At 37.0% G+C, this 24299-nt stretch overlaps 1 long non-coding RNA gene and 1 other non-coding gene across 2 annotated transcripts in view; both read right to left on the bottom strand.

The window, feature by feature from the left end:
- Positions 1–1257: 1257 nt before the first annotated feature.
- LOC125154841 (uncharacterized) overlaps positions 1258–24299 on the bottom strand; it is a 40952-nt gene continuing 17910 nt past the window's right edge. The window contains exon 4 of the long non-coding RNA XR_007147957.1: positions 1258–1778. This is a non-coding gene — a long non-coding RNA (uncharacterized LOC125154841). The remainder of the gene's footprint in view (positions 1779–24299) is intronic.
- Positions 24083–24191, bottom strand: LOC125147163 (U6 spliceosomal RNA). Its single transcript, XR_007145035.1, has one exon. It is a non-coding gene; the product is annotated as a U6 spliceosomal RNA (small nuclear RNA).

Below are 24299 nucleotides of genomic sequence, written 5' to 3'. Positions count from 1 at the left end.
GATCAACCATTTCTAATGCAAATATACAAAGGATCGTATGAAACAATGGCCAGCTTATATGTGAGAACCTGTTTACTCTTGGGCATCTGGGTGGCTCAGTTGATCAAGCCTTTCAATCTTGTTTTAGCCTCATGACATGATCTCACAGGTTTGAGTGGTCAAGCCCTGCAACAGCCTTCACCTGCTTGGCATTCTCTGTCTCCCTCTCTCCTGTCTCTGCCCTCCCACACTCACACTGTCTCTGTCTCTCTCAAAAACAAACAAACAAACAAACAAAGAACCTGTTTACTCTTGTCATTTCATAAAAGTTAAGTGGAATCTGGTCAAAAAGATGGGGTTAACAGTAGCATACCTTGTTGTGAAGGAAAAAAGAGTCCTTAAATAGCACACATTAAGAAACGATCTTTGTATATAAAAACTTGACAAAAAAGTTGTTTTTAAATGTTTAATTGGTCATCAGGCCCTTAGGGTGCAGTGTTACAGTAAAAAATGAAAAACTTGGGGCGCCTGGGTGGCGCAGTCGGTTAAGTGTCCGACTTCAGCCAGGTCACGATCTCACAGTTTGTGAGTTCGAGCCCCGCGTCGGGCTCTGGGCTGATGGCTCAGAGCCTGGAGCCTGTTTCCGATTCTGTGTCTCCCTCTCTCTCGGCCCCTCCCCCGTTCATGCTCTGTCTCTCTCTGTCCCAAAAATAAATAAAAAAAAAAAATTAAAAAAAAATGAAAAACTAAAAAATACATTCATCTTTACTCACCGTAATTACTTTGAATTGCAAATAAAAGATTACCACAAGGATAATATGAGGGAGGAAATTCCTTCTATGTTAAAGATTAAAGAGTGAAGGTAGGGTAGAAATGAACTGATAAGTATCATGTGTGTCTGAGTAAGCAAGAAAGGTGAGCCACAGAGAATCCTTAAAGAACATTGTAATTATGATTAGGATAAAGGCCCATTCAACTAGGCAGTCACATCTGGCTTCTAGTGATAACAGTCTGCATAATGGAAATAATAAGTTAAGGTAGTGAGATTGTTGAAGTCTCTTGTGAATATTAGACTTATTTCCTCAGTGAGTCAGACTTAGAATGTCAGAGAGATCAATTTTTGTGAATACAATTAATAAGGTAATTAAAAATAGAGACAGCTCAAGAGGATATTGCCTGATAATTAATAACCAGCTGGAAAGGATGAGGATCCTGGGAAACAGTGAATTAAATAAAGATCAGCATAAAGAACTTCTATCAATAAGATATGGGCTATTCTTTAAGGCAACCAAAGGTTAGTATTTGAAGGCCATCTGCTAACAAAACATAAACAGGGATTCTTGGAACTGTATGTCCTATAATCTTATGTCTTAGAGAGCCCAGAGGAAGGGTACTATAAATAGGTGGGAAAATAGAAAGGGGGATAACAATTGTGCGTAGAAAAGAGCACCTCGTCTGGAGTGAGGGTCCTTTCTCACCTCTGCTAGAGATGAGCTGTAGAAACTGGAATGAAGCACTTCACTTCAGAGCCTCAATTTCTTCATGGTCAAATTGGATGGTTGAACTCTATGACCTTTACGGTTCCTTGCAACTCTAAAATGTGAACTATAAACACAGTTCCTTAACAACGACAACCAAAAAAAGCTAAAAAAATAAGTACTTGAGCCAGAAAAAAGAGTGGTAATTGTTGGCTGTTGGTGTTGAACAGGTACCAACAGGCAATGAAGGCCTGGATTGTAAAGAAAAAAATTAAAAAGAAAAATATAAAAGGAATCATCTCATTTTCTCCAGTCATGCATCTGAAAAACAAAAATGAAAAATGAAGTGTGGTACTGTGGTTTATTTCTCTTTGTAGCTCCTGATACTTGTAACCAGATCATTTACCGTAATAAGCTACAACTATTAACAAAATGTCCCTTGTTATAAGAAACAACATAAAGCATTGACCTCAGAGTTCAATCCCTTAGTGACAATGTACTCTGGGAGCCAAAGGTTAAAAATTATAGGAACTTGTCCCACTAGAAAGTGTCTTTGCTAACCCAACACTCTGTGATTGGGTGAACACTTCTCTGAAGATAGGCATCAGATATCTTCTGCATGCATAGGCAAGCAAGGAAACAAACAGGTACCTGTCCAGACCTCAGTTTACCTCCCACTTCTCCAAAATGCTCCAAATCCTGAAAATCCATGGAAATTTCTAGAAGTTCTGTTGCTCAACATGGACTGAAGGGTCAGTAGAGGACCAGGGGAAGGCAGATGAACTATAAAAGTCAATTTTCCTCAGACCAGGAAGCAAGCCTATTGGGGGTGGGGGTGGGGGTGGGTGTCGAGCAGGGAGGGGATTAAAGCCCTGACACAAAATACTATATGAGAAGAGTAGCAGAAGTAAACTGACGGTCTCTTTCTCCTTGTAAATCCATTGTTAGCAGTTGAAGGGAGTCAAGTCTGGAGCCTGACATCATCTATTTAGTAGCGGAGCTGGGGGAAGCTATACATTCTGCCAAATTTGGTAACTTTTGGTAGTTTGAGGCAACGTGAGGGTTTTTAAAACTAGCATGTAAAGGTATCAGAGGCAGCAGCATGGAAACAAGTTACTGAGACAAACAAATAATGAAGTCAAACTGTAGAGATTTCTTCAAAGTCCGTGCCTACTGCAAACCAAAAACATGACTCCACCCCCTTGCTCTTCCTGGGCCAAAGGCTGTTGTGTATTTGGGTAGATAAGAAGATCTGAAATGTCTCAGTGCTGAACTCTACCCAAGGGTCTCTGATGGTATGTTTGCTCTTTCCCAAAAGTACCCAGGCACCAGTAGAATTGGGTGAGAATGAATATCAAGGCCAGTTTTCAAAGGGAAAAGGAGACACTTGGCAATAGGCAGCTAGTTAGGCAGGTGTAAGCAGAGAATGGCTCTCTTTGGGGCTGAGGGGGGTGAAGGGCAAGCTGTGAGGTAGGAGGGAAAGCTTCTTGTTGGTATCTCTGAAAATGACCACAGAAGCTTTGGGCACCTTCTGGCAGGACTGCCTCCTCTCCCTTGACTCACTGCACAGCCAACCAGCCTTTGTACCACCCTCAGGGCCAACCAGGAACCTCCAAAAATGCCACTGAAGAATCATAATTCCCAGCCTTGAGGTCCCACTTGCATCCTTCTGTCCCAAGCAGGGCACTGGGGCACACTTTGAGAGGTGATATAAATTCTAAGAGTAGAATTAAATTAGTTAATACATATGGAAAGCACTTAGGAAATGGCCTAGCACAAAGTAAGTGCTATAGAGTTAGCCATCAATACCATCATTTCCCTGACAGGGAAACCAAACACAGAGAACCCAGACAGTCCAACTACTGAGTACAGGTTCATAACCCTCACTCTTACTCAACAAGGAAGCCAAGAAACCAAGTGTTGAGTGATATGTCAACCGTCCATCATGCAAGGGGAAGACTGATTTCAAATTTAGGGCTCTTGACTCCAGATCTGGTATCTTTCCACCTTACCCTGTGGCCCTGGGTTATCATAGCATGTATGAGAGAATAAGCGACCAAAGTGAAGAGGTGTCTGCAACACAGCAATTGATCCTGTCTTTGAACAGAACCGTGAATGTCTGTCTCTATGAGATTATGGCCCTCTGGATCCAAGAGATGTAGGAGGAAGAATAGAGTCAATCAGTCCAGAAGCACTGTTTCTAAAAATTCACTGAGCTATTACCATTAAGTTATGTCTGACTGGTGTGTTCTGACACATTAGCAAAGAAGTACTAGTTCCCCACAGGGAGTTCTTTGCATTTAGCCGTATATACCAACTTGTGCTTGAAGTCAAAATAATTGCCCACTCTTGCTCTGGAAAGTTTCAAACACACAGTGACTTGCTACGTGTCCAGAAATTGATCACTTCATCATCAAATGAACCAGCCAGGGGAGCAATTGCTCCAACAGGAAGGTTAACAGGCGAGAAAATGAATAGTCTCATGGTTACAAATGTATTCTGCTGCCATGACTAAAAATTGCCGTGATTTTTTTAAAGTTCATATGCCTAGATATTTTACTGCTGAAAATGTCAAGCCACTGAGCTATTGTTATAATAACTGACCGCTCCACGATAGCATTTCATGACTGTTTTTTCTGTTGTCAAGTAGTCAGCATTATAGATTCTGAATAAATTTGAGCTACTGCTGATCTGCTTTCCAGCACACAGCATTATTGGCTCTGAAGGAAGCATTAATGTTGCAGACTGTGAATGTATATTATGAATAATACCAGGGTACAAATATTACCAAACCTTTATATGTGCTCTTTGTTTCCTAATAAAACTCATGTAAGGTCCTCCAAGGGGCCTGTCTCAGCTAACCTCAGAATTCACTCAGCTTATTAAGTTAATACAGTAACTTGCCAAGTCAGGGCTTCTCTTATTGTTGCTGCATGCAGTAGGATGTGATGGTTTTTAGAAGTGGCTTATTTAAAAGCTTTGCCCTTCCTTGGAAGAAGAGTTCATGTAATATGACTAAGTTATTATAATCATCATCCATATTCATTAAATAAAATTATTTTTCAAGTATATTACAGAATAAATATGCTAGACTTTAATTCTAAAACAGGACAACACCTTTCTAATGCGGGTATGCCTCACTTTAAATAAACCAATGGTTTTCTGATCAGTTGACTGCATGTGAAAGGCTTTCTTGGCAATGTCCAAGCTGGGTGAGTCCCTTGTTGGGTATCTGTTCTCTTACTAGCATCTGTTACTCAGGGGCTTTGTTGACTCATATATAGTCCCTCCTTAGGTACCAAGATAACTAGATAATCTTTTGAGACCACCCAGGTTTGGACAATTTTCATCCAACAATATCTAAAAAGAGATGTTATGAGTAACATTTCAGAAAATAAATGACCTTATTTGAGAAGAACCAAAGTAAAACTGGAGACAGAATTACTGGATAATGAAGTTAGATAAGTATCACTTACAGCATATGTAACCCAGGTGTGGCCTTATTTAATCTTTCCTCACAGAGAAATTAGTAAAGTCTTTGGCCCTGAGTGGCTTAGGTTGGAGTGTCAGCCCCTTTCTTGCATCATCCACCTTTGGGATTCCCAATGACACCCTGTATGGGGCTTTTAAGATTCTCTCTGCATTCTCTCAGCCTCTCCCTCTACTTACAGAAGGTTTTTTTGTTTTGTTTTTTGTTTTTTGTTTTTATAGCAAATGCTGTGGATTTCTTACTGCACTCTGCACTCTGGCTTTATCTCATACTGATAGTGTTGGTCTCCTATGGTGTGTTCTCTGCATCTAGTCCCAAATTTGCATATTTCCTCATTGTTAACCCGCCTCCTAGGTTAGGTCTCAGCTATATCTCACAATTCTTTTCAGCTGCACTGCAGAGCATCTCCTGGCTTCTGATGCGTTTGGGAAAAGAGATGGGCAGAGAAGATGTCACTCTGAGCTTCTAGCTATGCTTCAGCTGAGGCAGTTCGGCTTTGAGCTCTATTACTTGTAGTGTTCTGTTGAGATTTCATTCCAAACAAGATCTCCTTGCAAACAAACAAACAAATGGAGAAGTTTGAATACTCCATGATTGAAAGCCTCCCTTTCTTCACAAAGTCACCACAGGGTCAGGGAACTCACTGTTTGTATTCATTGTTCTGTTTATCTATTGATGTGTTATAAAACCATTGGAAACTTGGCAGCTTAAAAAGGAAACCATTTTATTGTACCTCCAGATGTTATGGGTCAGAAATTCAGGCTGGGCTTAGCTGGGTGTTTCTTTTGTTCCCTGTGGTATTGAAGGAGTTCACTTTGTGATATCCAACTCTCAGGTGGGTCCAGGGCAGGGGCAAGGGGTCCAAAACAGTTTCACTGTCATGTGGCTTGATGGGGATGGCAGAAAGGGTGGGCTTAGCTGGATCTGTCAACACAAGTTCCCACACAAGGCCTCTCTAGCATGACAGTGTCAGGGAAACTAGAACTCTTGGATGGAAGCTTATGGTTCCCTAAAAGAGTGTTCTAAGTGATGGGAAGTAGAAATGGAGACTCTCAGGGCCTTGGCTCAGAAATTGGTACAGCGGTACATCTACTATTATTTTTTTGATTAAAGCAGTTACATGGATTCCCACATTCAAAGGAAAAAGATAGATCTCTCATAAGAAGATTAGTATATATATGAAGCCTTCTTTAATCTAAGATAGATACAGACCTCTACATGACCCAAATGGCCACAGCACCAGGGACTTTACTTTTCTCCTTTGTTTCTGTCTCGGTTCTCTTCATGGTCTTGTAGTCTACACTGGCCAAGAGGATCATCCACCCGAATTGACCCATACTTGACAGTCTGGGGGAATAATAGCCTCACAGTGTCCATTATATATTTCTGAACTGACTTCCAAGAACACTGACTATTCCTATCAGTCATTCCAGTATACAAGATGAAGAGGTTTTTCTTTGACTAGGTTTGCCCTATAAGATACAGGACATCTAGTTAAATTTGAATTTTAGATAAACAAAAAACTTTTTTTTAAGTATAAGTATTTCCCAAATATTGCATGGGATATAGTCATACTAAAATATTGTTTGTTTAGTCTCATAGCCTTAATTATTTTGCTGACATGGCTAAAGCAATAACATATATATATATATATATATATATATATATATCAAAGTGCAATAATGGAGACAAAAATCACAGAATTCTTTTAATTCTTTGACTTTTATTTCCCATTGCAAGAGGTTTATAATTCACTGAGTGGATGAGGGTGAGAGGAATATAGTTCTATCTGAGGTCAATCAAAGTTTATACCCACCACTTAGCCAAACTATATGTGAATGTCTTTTATTAAACAAAAATTTCTGTTTAGCAGTTGCTTCAATCATTCCCTTTCTAAGCTGAAGAAAATCTCTACATTTAAATATAGCTATATGAAATGCCCAGAGTCAGTCAAAAATATTTATTGTGTACAATGTGTTAACATAATTAACATGTGGTTCTTGCCTGGTAAGAGTTCAGAATCCAGGGGAGATACATATATCTGAATAGATAATCACATGCCAATGTGATTGATTTTCTAACAAAACAAAAGCAGAGTTCAGTGGGTGTGACTAATAGGACTCAGGGAGTTTGGGATCTTAAAGGAGGTAACATTTGATCTGATCTTGAAAGACAAGTAAGAAATTCCCAGGCAGAGAAGGAGAGCAAAGAGATTTCCAGCAGGGATTAAAAAAAAAAAAAAAAAAAAAAAAAGTAATGAAGTCATGAAGGAGCTGCTATACTTGTGAAGCAGAGAAGGTTCCAGTCTAGTTGAAACTAGAAAGGAAGGACGAGAGCCCCACTCACTAGGTCTCACTCATACTACTACTACATAGGAAAGATTAGGGATGGCCTCAGTCCACATCAAAACTCAGTAACAGCAAGACAAAGGGTAATAAGAGCAAGTGATCACAGGGCCCAACAAATAATCAAAGGTAAAAGGAAAGATGCCTAACTTCTGTAAGGATAAAAGTAAATTGCTGCTATAGCTCTAGAAACTTTTATTCCCATCTTGCTGCAGCAAAAGCCAATTTTCTATGTGAGGCTGGTTTGGAGGGTTGCATAAAATAATTGACTACCTTTCAGTTTTGGAGATGATGAGCAGAAACATTCCCCAGGTAGGGATTACCCTGCCACACTGTATGAGGAAAAAAAAAGAGCAAAAGCTTTTAATGATTTCATTACACATCCTGTGTGAGCAAGATTTCAATCTGGCTAGAAAGCAAAGATTCTGTGCCTGCTAAAGCCATGTATACTTGAATATTGCATAGTCATAATATATGATTAGCGACAGCCTAGTGGTGCAACATCGGTAGGAGAACATGGTGAAGAGCCAATGTCCAAGTCTAACAAAACGACAGAAAGTGTCAATTATTTGATGTGTCTTTCATAACTGATCTTAATAAACGTAACTATTAAAACTTGAAAGACACAATGAGAGACCACTACACATCTACTAGAATGACTCAAATTAAATATATATATATATATATATATATATATATATATATATATATATATATCAAAGTGCAATAATGGAGAAAAAAATCACAGAATTCTTTTAATTCTTTGGCTTTTCTTTACCATTGCAAGAGGTTTATAATCTCATATAATCTCACTGAGTGGATGAGGGTGAGAGCAATTTAGTTCTATCTGAGATCAATCAAAGCTTACAACCACCACTGAGTCAAACTATATCTGAATGGCTTTTACCATATATGACAATATCAAATGCTGATGAGGAAACAAAGAGGCTAGAACACTTCTATTTTGCTGGTGAGAATTCTACTTTGGAAACAAGTTTGACAGTTTCTGGTAGATGTAAACTTACATGTAGGTTACCCTTAGAGACATGAAAACCTATGTTCACACAAAGACCTGCATATGAATATTTACAACAACTTAATTCATAAATACTAAAAGCCAAAAACAAAACCAAATTTTCACCAACTAGTCAATAGATAAATTATGTTAGAGCCACATGGTAATAAAAAAGAAAAAAACTACAGATACATGCACCAACATGGACGAATCTCAAGAGCATTATGCTAAGAGAAAAAGGTTTGACTCAAGAGACTACATACTGAATGATTTAATTAATATGTTATTATAAAAAAGGAAAAAAATTACAGAAACAGAAATCGGATCAGTGGTTATTGGTAGCTGGACAGGGGAAAGAGTTTACTAAAAAGGCTTATAAAAAATTATCCCAGATCTTGACTTTGGTTGTAGTTACATGACTATATAGATTTGTCAAAATTCATTAAACTGCACACCTAAAACACATGAATTTTATTGTGTGTAAATTATGTCAATAAAGAGCAAAATAAACTTGTATCTTTAAAAAAAGAAAAAAATAACCAAACAAGATATGAGGGAGCATTGTCCTGAATTTTCATTTGAGTATTGGTTTGACTATTTCCAGCTCTGAAGCTTTTTGACCCTTATTTAAACTTTTATTGACCATAATTATATCCTAAGGATCATATTCAATGGCATACTTGAAAGTCTATCAGTCATTTGTACCAAGTTTGAGAGAATTTATTTCTATTGACTATGGCATCCACTGTATGTGATAAACAAACATCTCTCCTATGCAGCTACAGAGGCCCTAGTTGTGTGCCATCTTTGAAGAGATTGAGGAAATAGTCACTTAAATCATTTTCTGTATTTTATGGTTTAGATGAGGAACTGCAGTTGATTCTATATCTTATATACATTAAAACAGCAAAAAAGAGACCTATTGAGAATATTAACACAGTGGTAGCCAAATAAGTTGTGTATTTTGAGCACTTCATTTTATGAAGTAGTTCTGAATACCACAGAGGGAAACATGGAAAGGTTTCTTTTACTACTTTTTCTCTGCAACAGTGCTTTTGCTTTCTTAGTTAGACAAGTCTCCAAACACAAAGCCAAGACTAATTCACCAGGGCAGCCAGTGTTTCCCTTTAAAAACAGGTTTCTTATCTTTCTTGTTTTGATAGTCCTGGTGTTCTGATGTAAAACTCCTGAGGTGTTCCATCAATAGACTAGGCAGTGGTTATTTTATGAATAGCTAATCTAAGTTAATAAATTGCTCATCAAGGGGCAGAAAAAAATCAGTGGGTCTTGAGAAACACAACAAAGGAGTAACCCTTAGACGAATTTTCTACAGTGACATCTGAGGCATGTCTGGAGACATCTGGCACTAAGTTTACAAACAAGTACTCATCAAGTGAGAGATAAGGAGAAAATCTTAAAATCCATGTAGCATTGAAATTTTAAAGCACAATCTTATTTAGGCAAGTTTTCCATTAAACTATGTACTGTGAATGTATGTGTGAACTGCTGGTTATAATATTAGTTGGTATCAATGTCTTTCACCCAGTGTTTCTGGCAGCAGTGCTTTTATGAAATATGCTGTGCCAACAAAGCAGTAACTAATGTGCAGTAGAGCAGGGAGGAGGCTCACGGCCAACAGGAGCATGGGGGCTGGGCAGGCATGAAGTACAACTTTACCAAAGAGCAGAACATTTTGATGTTTCCCAACACTGATTTGTTCTCCCAACCATTTCAATATGCTACTGGAAGCCACAGCCAAAAAGTTTCAAGTGACTTTATTAGAATATTTCAGTCTTATTAAACTGCCTTCCTTTTGGGTGCCCTGTTGTTTTGATCCCAGGTACTGAATCAATTAACGAATTAATAGGACTTTCTATAAATAGAGGATTCCTCTATTCTGCATTTAATTTTTCACACACACACACACACACACACACACACACACACTTACCTTACGGTCCCAAGAACTTTGCATGTTATACAAATCTTCTCCCTGACTGAAATTGTTTAAAGTGGCTAATACCCAGACTCTTTATTCAAGTATTTGGCATTAAAACTATTATTAGTTTAAATTTCAATTTTAGAAGTCCTAAAAGTTGACTTATAGATTAAAGTTTCTTTTCATTCAACCCATAGCCAGTGGTTTCCGGTAGTCTGTGTATTTGTCAGGCATAGTCTGGATTTGTCCTCAGACACTGGAAAATGATGCTAATATTCTTAAATTACAGAATTTATAATAATAGCTAATCTTTACTATGTATCAGGCCCTGTCACTTTACTTGTATTAATTTATTTGGACTTCACAGCAATCCAGAGAAGTAGGTATAATTACTTTAACAATGAGAAATGAAGTCAAACATCCTTCTTGTATTTATAACCCTGTCTCTGCCATCTAGTTGAGCAATTATACTTATCTTGTGTTAGACAATGAGAAACAAAGACTGCCTAATAGCAATTTGAAACAAAGATGAATTTATGGGATTTCCTGGCAAGGAAGATCTGCATTACTCAGGTCAAGCAGTTCTCTAACCAAGCAACAACTGAAAGGACCTGATTTAGAGTCAAAGGAGGAGAAAGGCAATATTCTAAGTCCAAGCTGCTAAATTGTGGATTATTTCCCTCGCTTTGCAAATAGTCATCTGCTGGTTTTACATCACTGATACAGAGAAGCCAGGTTTCTAAACAAGTCTAGGATGAGTTATGAAAGATTCCAGTGGGCATAGGGTCATCCAGCAAACATGCTAGATGCACATGCTTAAACTGTGGCTAGATTTCTATTTCACATCCAAAAGATACCAGGTGACAACACCACATCTTTATATTGTGGTAGGAATAGCGTCTACCTGGAGTGAAATGGAAGCGAATCAGGTGCTTCTACATTTCTCTATTCTCTGATGACACAGGCACACTCAATACAGAAAGGACCATATGTGATCAGCTCCAGCAATTTCTAATTTGCTTACAAGCTTCATATTTGGAAACTATTCTACAAACAGTGCTCCCAAGATTTATACAAAGTGCATAATAAACAGAGAAGGAATGTTTTTCTCGTGCCTCCTAGGATTTTAAGAACTTGGAATCCTGGCATGGCCATAGCACAACTCAAGGAACAGGGAAAAAAGAGCAGAAACAAAACAAAACAAAAGCAAGATAGCTATTTTGGACTACCTGAGCCTAGTCCACCTTTGGCCCTTTTGTCACTAGCAAAGGACACCTTTCTAATTCCCACTATTTTAGGTTATTTTTCTTCTAAGTTAACAGCAGGACATAGAGTGTAAAAATATGCCGGCAGCTGGTGTAACTCCTGTAAAATGTCATCCCAAGAACAATGTTTCACATCAAACATGTAGGGGATGAGATAAGCACAGGCATTAATCCAGTACTCTCCCTCACTGCCAGCAGAATGCCACAGCAGTAGCAAATCCATGAAACACAAGCACAAGTCTGTGGAGAAAAACCTCACTCAGGGTAGAAATAAGAAAATGCCTATTAGGTAGCTTCCTTCCTTAAGCCCCAATTTTTTCCTTTAGATTGTTCTTTTGTATAAGCAGTTGTTCCCTGAATCTCCCTTTCAAAAACTAATATTCCTGGAAAGAATAAGCACCTAGCCATATTAACTCCCTGGCCTAAACTTTCTGACTAATAGTGACCCTTTGTCAAATGTCACATTTCATAACGGACCGACTGAAAAAGAAAGCAGCCTAAATATGTAAAAACCACAATAATAACAACAAAACAACTAACTTTCAGCTTGTGCATTATAAAGAGTTTCTAAGATTGTAAGTCATGGTTCACATTGAAATATTGTCTAGCCCTAGAACTCATATGATTTTAGAACTGACACTGGAGGACATAAAAATAATTCAAAATAACACAATACCCAATTACCAAAAAATCCAATACAGAGAAGCAATAGAAAAGTATTAGTTGGTGCCTAAGAGAGTGGTCAGCAAGCCAGTATGGAATGTGAAGATGGGTCAACTGTCTAGGGTTCCTGTCTCTGAAAACTAGTTAGTCCAGGATGCAAAATGAGGCACAGATACCCAAGACATATTTTCATTCAAACCCACATTATTGCAATAGTTTGGATATAGCCAGCACAGCTGATCAGACATCATCAGGAGAGATTTGATTCAACTGGCAGACAAGGGGTCAGAACTTTACCGAAATATCTCTGTTCAGTTTTTTTTCACAGCATTCTTGGTTTACCCATTCTATATATTTTCAACTGCTTGATTAGCATAGATTCACTATTCCAGTTGTCTTGCAGGAAACAAAAATTGTAAAGCCCTAGCCTCTGCACCCTGAGAATTTGTCCTCTAGATACAGAAGAATGCTTCAATAGAAAAAAATTTGCAAATGATTATAAGGGTATATGACAACGACCATAAAGTACTATCTTAAAAACAAATGCACAATAGCTGATTTACCTAAAAAAAGTAATCAAGTTAGGAAAAATTCAATAAGAAAAGATTTCCTGAATAGAGACAGTTTCTCTCACATTTTATTTTTAAAAATTTTTTTTCTCATCTTTTTTTAAAATTTAAATTCAAGTTAGTTAACATATAGTGTAGTATTGGTTTCAGGAGTAGAATTTAGTGATTTATCTCTTACAAATAACACCCAGTGCTCATCCCAAAAAGTGCCCTCCTTAATGCTCATCACCCATTTAATCCATCCCTCCACCCACCTCCCCTCCAACAATCCTCAGTTTGTTCTCTGTATTTAAGAGTCTATTATGGTTTGCCTCCTACTCTGTTTTTATCTTATTTTTCTTTTCCTTCCCCTATGTTCATTTGTTTTGTATCTTAAATTCCACTTATGAGTGAAATATGATATTTGTCTTTCTCTAACTGACTTATTTTGCTTAGCATAATACACTTTAGTTCCATCTACATTGCTGAAAATGGCAAGATTTCATTCTTTTTGGTCACCACGTAATATTCCATTGTGTGTGTGTGTGTGTGTGTGTGTGTGTGTGTGTAAACATATATATATATGTATATATATATATATATGGATAATCAAATGTGTGTATATACACACACACATACACATACACGTGTGTGTGTGTGTGTGTGTGTGTGTGTGTGTGTGTATACACATTGTCTTATCCATTAATCAGTAAATGGACATTTGAGCTCTTTCCATAATTTGGCTATTGTAGATAGCACTGCTATAAACATTGAGGTGCATGTTTCCCTTCGAATCAGCATTTTTGTATCCTTTGGATAAATACCCAGTAGTGTAATTGCTGGGTCATAGGATAGTTCTATTTCTAACTTTTTGAGCAATCTCCATACTGTTTTCCAGAGTGGCTGTACCAGTTTGCATTCGCACCAACAGTGCAAAAGTGTTCTCCTTTCTTTGCAGCCTCACCAATATCTGTTGTCTCTTGAGTTGTTAATTTTAGCCATTTTGACAGGTGTGAGGTGTTATTTCATTGTGGTTTTGATTTGTATTTCCCTGATGATGAGTGATGTTGAGCATCTTTTCATACGTCTGTTAGCCATCTGGATGTCTTCTTTGAAAAAGTGTCTATTCACATCTTCTGCCCATTTCTTAACTGGATAATTTGGTTTTTGGGGGTACTGAGTTTGAAAAATTCTTTATAGATTTTGGATACTAACCCTTTATCTGATATGTCATTTGCAAATATCTTCTCTCATTCCATCGGTTGCTTTTCAGTTTTGTTGGTTGTTTCTTTCACTGTGCAGAAACTTTTTTATCTTGATGAAGTCCCAATAGTTAATGTTTGCTTTTGTTTTCCTTGTCTCAGGAGACATTTCTAGTAAGAAGTTGCTCTAGCCACCAGTCAAAGAGGTTTCTGTCTGTGTTCTCCTCTAGTACTTTAATGGTTTCTTGTCTCACATTAGGTATTTCATCCATTTTGAGTTTATTTTTGTGTATGGAGTAAGAAAGTGGTCCAGTTCCATTTCCATTAGTTTGGAAACCAGTTTTCCCAATACCATTTGCCGGAAGAGACTGTTTCCCATTGGATATTCTTTCCTGCTTTGTCGAAGATTAGTTGGCCATACATCTTGGGTCCATTTCTGGGTTCTCTACTCTGTTCCATTGATCTATGTCCTGATACATTTTAAAAGGGATTTTATAGACATGGATTTTCAGGGAGAAGAGTGGAAGGTACCAGCATAGGCAGAGATACTGTATTGCTACAAGTAGAAAATTTTGTTATGGAGAAATAAAAAAGGATCTAACCAAACCAGAAAATGTAGCAAGCCTTGTAGAAGAAAATGCTGTAATGTGGAATCTGCAATTCAATTAGAGCTTTGTATGTTGGGTAGTTTTATTCTTAAAACAACATGGTTTCTCTTAAAAAGGAAATATTATTCTAAAATTTTGTGTAAGTCTTTAGATATTTTATAGCATTTATTTTCCCTCTAATTAAAAAAGTAACAACTCTTCTTGGTAGAAATGTGAAAAATACAAAGGACAAAGAAGAGTTTTAAAATCTTCCATAATGCCACTACTTAGACTTCACTGTTAATGCTTACAGCCTTTCAATCATTTTATTCTCTGTGTGTGGTTTATATGAGATGCTTTATTGTATACAAAATAGATATCTTACTTCACATATAGTTTTATATATCTTTTCCATTTTTTTTGAGGGTGAGGAAGGGCAGAGGGAGAGAGAGACTATCATGACCTGAGACGAAATCAGGAGTTGGATGTTCAACTGAGTGAACCAACTAGGCATCCTGTATCTTTTCCACTTTTAATATTTTATAATTAACATCTGCTTGGGGTGCCTGGGTGGCTCAGTCATTTGAGCATCCGACTTCAGCTCAGGTCATGATCTCACGGTTTGTGAGTTCAGGCCCCACATCAGACTCTGTACTGACAGCTCAGAGCCTGGAGCCTGCTTCTGATTCTGTGTTCTCCTCTCTCTCTCTGCCCCTCCCCCACTCGTGCTCTTTCTCTCTCTGCCTCTCAAAAATAAAGAAAACTAATTAAAAAAAATTTTTTAATTAACATCTGCATTATGTGACATTTTTTCTGAGACTTTTTATATTGCTCTGATTTCATTAATACTTTTTCCCCAATTTCCATTATTTTTTACAAATAGGAGAAACTGTAAATAAAAGCTCGTTATGTTGTCTGAAAGGAATAATCCTTAGCTGAATGAATCACTTAGCTTGATATTAGCATATTTTGGTTCCCTAGATTAAAATATTCAGAGATGACTACATTAGTAAAGATTTGATACACCCTGATTCTGTGAGATGATAAGGAACTAACCCCTGACTATTAGTTCCAAATTTCTTCTGGGCTTTTAGAGTGTGTTCCTGTTTTACTTTGGGAACTAGAAGTCTTGTCTTCAAATTAATGATATACTTTTCTTTGCCATTGTCAGTGTCATTATCAAATCATACTTATGAAATAATTGGGTAACAACACCAAGGGCCCATTGGTTCAAAATATTGTATTGTAATACTACTCTTCCATCACTGCCAAAGTCCAGCATGGCCCCCTTCCAAAATCAATTGATCCTACTCAGGCACCAAAGCAGTAGTTCATTTTTACTACATCTTCATGGTGGGCATACCATTCAAAAGAGAGATATAAAAAGCACTATTATGTTAAATGTGGCTATTCAAGATGACAAATATTTTTCTTCCTGAAAACAAAATTATCTATCTATCTATATCTATCTGACTGTCTATCACCTCCATTATTCATTTGAGTCTATTATTGGAGATTTCTATCTATAGTTTACTTGCTTCAGTATTCAACATAGTAACTGACATCAGGAAGTATCTTTTCACTTAACAGTGAATGTTCCACAAATAGAGAAACATAACATTGGAGAATGTTTCCTTATTAACTGATGAAGCTTTCTTCTGGGGATGCTCACATGTCCAGCAGCTTTGGCCAGGTGTCATAAGCAGATAAATATTTTATGCCTTGCTCTCCCTCTATTTCTGAAAACTTAAGGAAAAGTTATGGAATTGAAACATTTCAACATAGGCAAGAAAATGAGTCCAGGCAAGAAGGTATCTATGCTGGATGCTACATAGAAGTGTTTACCTTCCTCTATCATGTAGACTAAGGTGACCTGGTGGCTAGAAATGTTCAATGTAAAACTGGCAATTTTGACTGATGACTTAGTTTTGCTTTTAATGGCAAAGTGTGTAGAACATATTACTTAGGTTTGGCCACTTGCAAAAATATTGCAAGACAAAATATTTTCAGCACTCAACAAAAATGCTTGCATATTATTCTATTAGACTCTGCAAAGGGAAATTTTCAGAGACTGGTAATTTCCTTTTGTTCATAGCAATATATGTTCCTTCTCTATGGATAGGGAAAAACAAATCAGATTTTTCTCAACTTCCTGGGAAATACAGTGAGAACTGGTTCAGCTGTACTTATGTCATTTGAACAAAAAGAGTCACTTAAAAACTTAATGCAATAGAGTTCACAGAATTTCAGGAGAAAACTAAAATAATCCCTGAGGTGAGCTCTATTGAGGAAGCATACTGCTAAATTTTTACAATGGGAACAAGACATTAGTTTTCTTCTCCATGCTCTCTTCCTTGTGTTTCTTCAAACTACCAAGTGAGTGAATATATAAAGGAGCTGTATATACAGATGAAAAACATGCATGCACGCGCGCGCGCGCACACACACACACACACACACACACACACACACAACAGTAGGAAAGATTTAACTCAAGTCAATCCATGGATATAGAGCAAGAAAATTCCCCCAATTTTTTTTAAAGTTGTAATCACTTGAACATTTTGTAGAATAATAAATTATAAAGCCTGAGTCACCATGAGTTGATTCAGTAAAATGAATACTTTAATAGAATAAAACTTACAATAAAAATAGTAATTATGTGTAAGTATATGATAATGAGGCTTAAGCTTAAGAACTACACATATTCTAAATACTATTTAGCACAGCAATATTAAATGTTTCTGGCGTTCTCTGTAAGGAGAAGAAGAAACTGTATGGAAGTCCTTAAGATTAATGGATCCATAATACAAGGTAACATAGAGAACGTGGTCTGCCCACTTTCGGGAAATGGGACTCCAGGGTATAAATGATGCAGCACTAAGAACCACAGATTCTTCTTCACCCCACAATCATCTTTCCTCAGGCTGCCCTGTTGCCCACATCCTGGGGAGCACCATTAATATTATGTTCCATGTAAATGGTAACCACTGGAACTATGCTACAGAAAACGATGTCTCCTACTCAAAGAAGAGTATCAGGAGGAGTTGGTTATTTTAATACCCTCTCCCCACGTACACTTCAATCTTTCATTCAAACATATATTCAACAACCATTTGTGGAGAATTGTTATTAGTTGATATTCTTTTAGTTAAGATGTAAGAAAACCCAATTCAAAGTAGCTTAATTTAAAAAAAAAGGAATTTATTGTTTCATGCAACTGAATAGTCCAAGGGTATACTAGCAATTAAGCAAATAGCTGGTATCATCAGAATCCTGCGTGATTTTCTCCACTCCTTGGCCCCACTTCCTCTGTGTTGACTGTTCTTTGACAGTATTTTGTACATTGTTTAGAGCTGTACAAACTACTAGAAGACAAAATTTTCACTTAATAATCACTTTCTCCTTCCTTTATGAATTCTAAACTCAACATAATTATCTTGTGAGACATTAGCCTATCAGTCAATAGATGAATACACAATTTGAGGAATAAAAGTGACCACACCCATAAAAGAAACAGGCAATTCAGTCTGAATCAGGATTGCTGGGGTGGAGCTTGAGCACCTGCATTTTTAATAGCTCTCTGTGTAATATGTATGCATAAGATCACTGGTCTGCAAATTCAACACATAGCACTAAGAACTAGTTTTCCTACATTTGTGAAATGTCTAAAGGAATTCAATAGTTATTGTCATATTAAAACGTATCTAAGTTATACTACAGCCAAACTTTTTTATTTGTGGCAGTCCTAAGAGTGGATGTTTCACATTTTCTAAAACACATAGGATCCATAGAAGCATCTCAGCTGTTATTAAATTTAATTCTCTGTGTTTACTCCCACCTTCAGATAACTTATATTCACATATAATTTTAGGGAAAAATCTGGGTAAAACTTGAAACCCCAGTATGAATTGTCAGAAGTGTGTTGGCATAGTATTTTTGAGATATTAACATATATTCCTTTTTTCTCCGAGCATTTCCTCCAACTCTTCCTCCCTTCATTCAAAGAATATGACTGAGAGGCAGGATAAAACAAAGCAAAAACAGAGAAGTCTAAGAGTCTTGCTGGCTATAGTTTTCAAGTACTTAAGAATTTAAATGAACTGGGGCACCTGGGGTGCTCACTCAGTTGAGTGTCCAACTCTTGATTTTGGCTCAGGTCGTGATCTCATGGTTCATGAATTGGAGTCCCACCTCAGGCTCTGCACTGACAGCACAGAGCCTACTTGGGATTCTCTCTCTCCCCCTTTCTCTGCCCCTCCCTCACTTGTGCATGCATGTGCACTCTCTCTCTCTCTCTCCCTCTCTCTCTCTCTCTCTCTGTCTCTTTCAAAATAAATAAATAAACTTTAAAAATTAAAAAAAAAGAACTTAAATGGATAATATCTGGAGTAGAGACAAAATACTCAGAAAAAATAAGAAAGAAAAATTCCATACCTACCACCTCCACTTACCACCTCTACCACACAAATACAGACAAGAGAGAGACAATAGGAGACATTTTGGAAAGTCCTATAAGGAAGACCCGATGGGTCCTTGGAGAGAAGGCATAACTGTAATGAGTTTAAGATGAGAATACAGAAACCCAGAGTCTCTAGTGCTTCCTTATCCCAAGGCTTGGCACAAAAACAGCAAAAATTTTCCTGTGCCCCACTCACTCATCTCCACCAACACTAGCACAGAAGTAAGAGAAAGAGATGGAGAAGCTAAGAGAGCCACATGGACACACATAGAATTTTATACTGTCTTGACTCAGCTGACTAAAACTCTTGGTCATTTGACATGTGCTAAATCTGTCTTCTGGAGAAAAAATGAACTTGGCAAAGATGGACTGTCATTTAAAGAGTGCAGGACCACAAAACTTGAGCCATTCCATTCCCAAAAGATAATCTGTATATATTACCCAGGGAAGAAAAAAAAGGATTATTAGACAAAGATTATTATTAGACAAAGCCTTTACATCTATTCATAAGAATTTTTATATGCTTGTGTATTAGGTAGCCACTGCTGCAATAACAAATTATCCCAACTTAATGGCTTAAAATTATAGAAATTATTTATTATCTTGCATGGTTTCTGTAGGTCAAGAATATCAGAGTGTCTTGGTTATGTCATTTTGGCTCAACTATGTTTGAAAGATCCCACTTCCAAGATGGTTCACTCACATGACTAGCAAGTGCACCTTTGCTGTTAACAATTGGCCTCAATTCCTCTTCTCCACAGAGTTGCTTGAGGGTTCTCATAACATGGTGGCTGGCTTCCCTCAGGAGAGAGGTTGAAGAGAAGGCAAAGCAGAAGCCACAATGTCTTTTATGACCAAGCTTCAGAAACTGTACATTGTAACTCCCTCAAGATCTTATTGGTTACACAGGTCAAGCCTACTGATTATGGGAGGAGATCACATAGGATCAAGAATACCAGAGGGTATGGCTCATTAGACACCACCTTGAAGGTTGACTATCACAGCTTGCTGCTTTGTAATATTTCCACTACATAATAAAGGATGTTTGACCCAAATGAAAAAAAAACATTCTAATAAATGTCATCCCTGTCAATCATCTCAGATATAAAAGAGAAAAGGAGTTCACCTCACTGTGAAAAGGAAGCAGTGTATAGGTTGTGTTTTTTGAACTTAACTCTGAATGAACTTTTTTGTCCATTTCCCAAAGGCTATCATAACCATATCATGTGGATATAGAAATCTTCATCTTTGTTGCTTAGACCAAAAAAAAATAAAACATGAAACCTCATCAGTAAAGCACTGAGAAACCAGTATGGATATATCTGATTTTAATTTTATTTTCAGTAGAAAATAAAAGAGGCATTGCTATAAAAATTCTTCTGATTGGGGCACCTAGGTGGCTCAGTTGATTGAGCAAATGACTCTTGGTCTCCACTCAGGTCATGATCATGGGGTTGTGGGATCAAGCACCACATTGGGCTCTGCACTGAGCATGGAGCCTGCTTGAGATTTTCTCTCTCTCTCTGCCCCTCTTCCCCATTCACTCTTCTCTCTCTCTCTCAAAAAAAACCACAAAAACAAAAACAAACAAAAGTACACACACAAAAAATTAAAAAAAACACCAAGAAAGAAAGAAACAAAAAACCCCAGAACAAAACTGTTCTGATTAATATCCGTTTCCTAAAATCCTAACCTTCCACTCACTGCTTTATGAAAATAGTCAACTAACTTAGGACCCGGCAAGGAGAATGGAGTTTTTCCTGATCTCTGTCCAGAGAATTACCAGCAGCAACTGGTGTTTACCAATAACTAAAAGAGAATTTTTCTACTCCCACATCTGTGCCCTGGTATTACATAAGGCCCCCAAGCCTGCGTATAACCGTGGAAAGGTAGGTAAAACACAAACAGCACAATGAAAGCTTAATTTTATCTACATAAAACAAAACAATTTGGTAACTTAATCCATTTGGCCACCACATTTAGTCAACTCAATTTTTTAAAAAAAGTCTTCAAAGAAGGTTTTAAACAAAATTATGTAGTAGACTCTTCTATTAAGAATAGCAACAATTGGGGTTCCTGGGTGGCTCAGTCTGTTAGGCATCTGAGTGGCTCAGGTCATGATCTCACGGTCTGTGGGTTTGAGCCCTGTGTTGGGCTCTGTGCTGACAGCTCTGAGCCTGGAGCCTGCTTTGGATTCTGTGTCTCCCTCTCTCTCTCTGCCCCTCCCCTGCTGGTGTTCTCTCTCTCTCTGAATAAAAATGTTGAAACATTTTTTTTTAGAAAAGAATAGGAACAATAATAAAATAAATCACTTGCATGTTAAGCACTATACTAGGCACATTTTTTTCATCTCATTTGTCTCCCCCAAAGAACTGAAAATTGTGCATTATTTCTAATTTTTACATGTGAAATCTCAGAGTCGGAAAGGTTAAATAACTTACCCAATAATATTTAGTAAAGCCAGCATTGAAATTCCTGACTCCAAAACCTATGTTCACTCCACTAAGCACATTATCTCCAATAAAGTGGTCTCCTTTCTGAACACAAGGCAAATTTAAAATATTTTGAGCAAAATATTTACAATAGAAATATCATATGCATAACATAGAAGTAGAAAAAAAAAGTCAACTTTGTCCAAGCCATACAAATGGAATAAGCTAAAAAATTTTGCTTCATGTATTCAAGAATAGTATTTTACTTGTTCTTGTAATATAGTCATATACCCATAGTGTCCTAGTCCTTTGGAAAATGAGATAGTTCAAATAAATAAATAAATAAATAATTTAAAACTGTATACATTTATTATTTTAGTACATAGACTTTGGAGTCAATATTAATCTATTCATGATTATATGATTACTATTTTATCGCTTCATTCTGTGCAGCTGAATCACTCCTCAGAAATTTTTTTGTTCAAGTATAATTAATATACAGTGTTATATTGGTTTCAAGTATAAAATATAATGATTCAACAATTCTATCCATTGCTCAGTGCTCATAATGCTGTGTACTCTTAATCCCATTCACTTATTTCACCCATGCTCCCACCCACCTCCCCTCTGACAACTACCACTTTGTTCTCTGTATTTAAGAGTCTGGCGTTTTTTGTTTGTCTCTTTTTTTCTTTGTTCAATTGTTTTCTTAAATTCCACATATGATTGAAATCACATGGTTTCTCTGATTGACTTATTTCATTTAGCATTATACCCTCTAGGTCCATCCCTGTTTTTACAAATAGCCAGATTTCACTCTTTTTTATGGTTGACTAATATTCTGCTCTGTGTGTGTGTGTGTGTGTGTGTGTGTGTGTGTCTACTATTTCTTAAAATTTTTTTTAACATTTATTTATTTTTGAGAGACAGAGAGAGACAGAGCTGAGCAGGGGAGGGGCAGAGAGAGAGGGAGACACAGAATCCAAAGCAGGGTCCAGGCTCCAAGCCCTCAGCACAAGGCTCAATGCGGGGCTCAAACTCATGAACCATGAGATCATGACCTGAGCCGAAGTCAGACACTTAACTGACTGAGCCACCTAGGTGCCCCTACTATTTCTTTACCCATCCATCTACCGATGGACACTTAGGCTGCTTCCGTATCTTGGCTATTGTAAATAATGCTGGAATAAACATAGGGGTCCATATAACTTTTCCAATGAGTGTTTTCATTTTCTTTGGATAAAGAAATTCCACTAGTGGAATTACTGGATCATATGGTAATTCTATTTTTAATTTCTTAAGGACCTTCATAATATGTTCCACAGTGGCTACACCAGCTTGCATTTCCACCAACAATGCAAAAGGATTCCTTTTCTCTACATTTTTGCCAATACTTGCTATTTCTTGTGTTTTCGATTTTAGCCATTTTGACAGGTCCATGGTGATATCTCATTGTGGTTTTGATTTGCATTTCCCTGATGATGAGTGATGATCATTTTTTCATATTTCTGTTGGCCATTTGTATTCCTTCATTGAGAAAATGTCTATTCAGATCTTCTGCCCATTTTTAATTGGATTATTTGTGGGTTTTTCAGTGTTCTATAAATTCTTTATATATTTTGGATATTAACCCCTTATTGGATATATCATTTGCAAATACTTCCTCTCACTTAGTAGGTTGTCTTTTGTTGATGCTTTCTTTCACTATGCAAAAGCTTTTTATTTTGACTTTTGTTTCCCCTGCCTGAGGAGACTATCTAGAAAAATTTGCTACAGCTGGTATCAAAGAGATTACTGCCTCTATTTTCTTCCAGGAATTTTATAGTTCACTTCTCACATTTAGGTCCTTCGGCCATTTTGAGTTCATTTTTGTGTATGATGTTGAAAGTGGTCCAGTTTTCCCAGCATCACTTGTTGAAGAGAGTGTCTTTTTCCCATTGTAACTTCTTGCCTCCTTTGCCATCGATTAATTGACCATATAAGCCTAGCTTTATCTTCTCGGCTTTCTATTCTATTCTATTAATATATCTCATTTTTGTGTCAGTACAATACTGTTTTGATAACCACAGCTTTGTAGTATATCTTGAAACCTGGGACTGTGATACCTCCAGCTTTATTTTTCTTTTCCAAGATTGCTTTGACTATTTGGGGTCTTTTGTGGTTTCATAAAAATTTCAGGATTATTTGTTCTAGTTCTGTGAAAAATGCTGTTGGTTTTGATAGAGATTGAATTAAATTTGCATATTGCTTTGACTTGTATGTACAATTTAATAATATTGTACAATTTAATAATATTGGTTATTCCAATCCAGGAGTATGGAACATCTTTCATTTATTTGCGTCATCTTTAATTTCTTTCATCAGTGTTTTAGATCTTTCACCTCCTTGGTTAAGTTTATTCTTAGGTATTTTATTCTTTTTAGTTCACTTGTAAGTGGGATTGCTTTCTTAATTTCTCTTTCTGCTTCTTCATCATTAATGTATAAAAATGTACCTAGTTTCTGAATATTAATTTTGTGTCCTATGACTTTATTGGATTTATTTATTAGTTCTAGTAGTTTTTTAGCAGATTCTTAGGGTTTTCTATATGCAATATGATGTCATCTGCAAATAGTGAAAGTTTTATATCTTCCTTACCAATTAGGATGCCTTTGATTGATTGATTGATTGATTTTTTTTTAATATGGAACATTTCATGAATTTGTATATCTTTCATGCACAGAGGCCATGCTAATCTTACCTGTATCATTCCAATATTTTAGTATATGTGCTGCAGAAGCAAGCACTATGTCTTTTTGCTGTCTGATTGCTGCGGCTAGGACTTCCAGTATTATGTTGAATAAAAGGGGTAAGAGTGGACGGACATCCTTGTCTTGTTTCTGATCTTAGAGGAA

The sequence above is a fragment of the Prionailurus viverrinus genome, chromosome A1 (genome assembly GCF_022837055.1).
Source record: "Prionailurus viverrinus isolate Anna chromosome A1, UM_Priviv_1.0, whole genome shotgun sequence".
NCBI lineage: Eukaryota > Metazoa > Chordata > Mammalia > Carnivora > Felidae > Prionailurus > Prionailurus viverrinus.
This window is presented reverse-complemented; position numbering and strand designations above follow the sequence as displayed.